Source organism: Alligator sinensis, unplaced genomic scaffold (genome assembly GCF_000455745.1).
Source record: "Alligator sinensis unplaced genomic scaffold, ASM45574v1 scaffold880_2, whole genome shotgun sequence".
Lineage (NCBI taxonomy): Eukaryota > Metazoa > Chordata > Crocodylia > Alligatoridae > Alligator > Alligator sinensis.
In genome coordinates this window covers 421,867-422,333 of record NW_005842934.1, presented here as the reverse complement: position 1 = coordinate 422,333, position 467 = coordinate 421,867, and positions in this window count along the sequence as shown.

The window sequence follows — 467 nt, the reverse complement described above, 5'->3', positions numbered from 1 at the left end:
CCCTGTCTGCAGGGGGAGGGGACGGGCTGTACCCCCTCCCCCTTTCCCCAAGCTGGTGCTGGGTGGGCGGCCATGTTGGGCAACGGGATTATTTTTTCTCTCCCTTTTTTTTTTTTTTTTTTTTTTTTCTTTCTCAGCAGCCACAATGAGCTGAGGCTGGCTGGCTGGGGGAGGTGCGGCCCCGCCTTTGCAAAGGAAGAACCGACAGGGCATTTGCTTCGGGGGTCTTTTGCGGGGGCTGCTCTGGCCCTCCACCTCATAATCACAGCGGTGCCTCGTAATCCTCGAGGCCTGAGTCTGAGTTGCTCCCCTTGGCCTCTCCTCAGGGGCTTCCCTCGGTCCAGGGGGTTTCCCTTGGCAAGCTTGCTGCTGGGCTCCCTGGCGAGGGCGTTCCCTCTGGCCCCAGTGAAGCGTCTTAGCCCTGTTCTCCTTGGTCTGGCTGCCCCACCGGGTGAGAAGCATCGCTT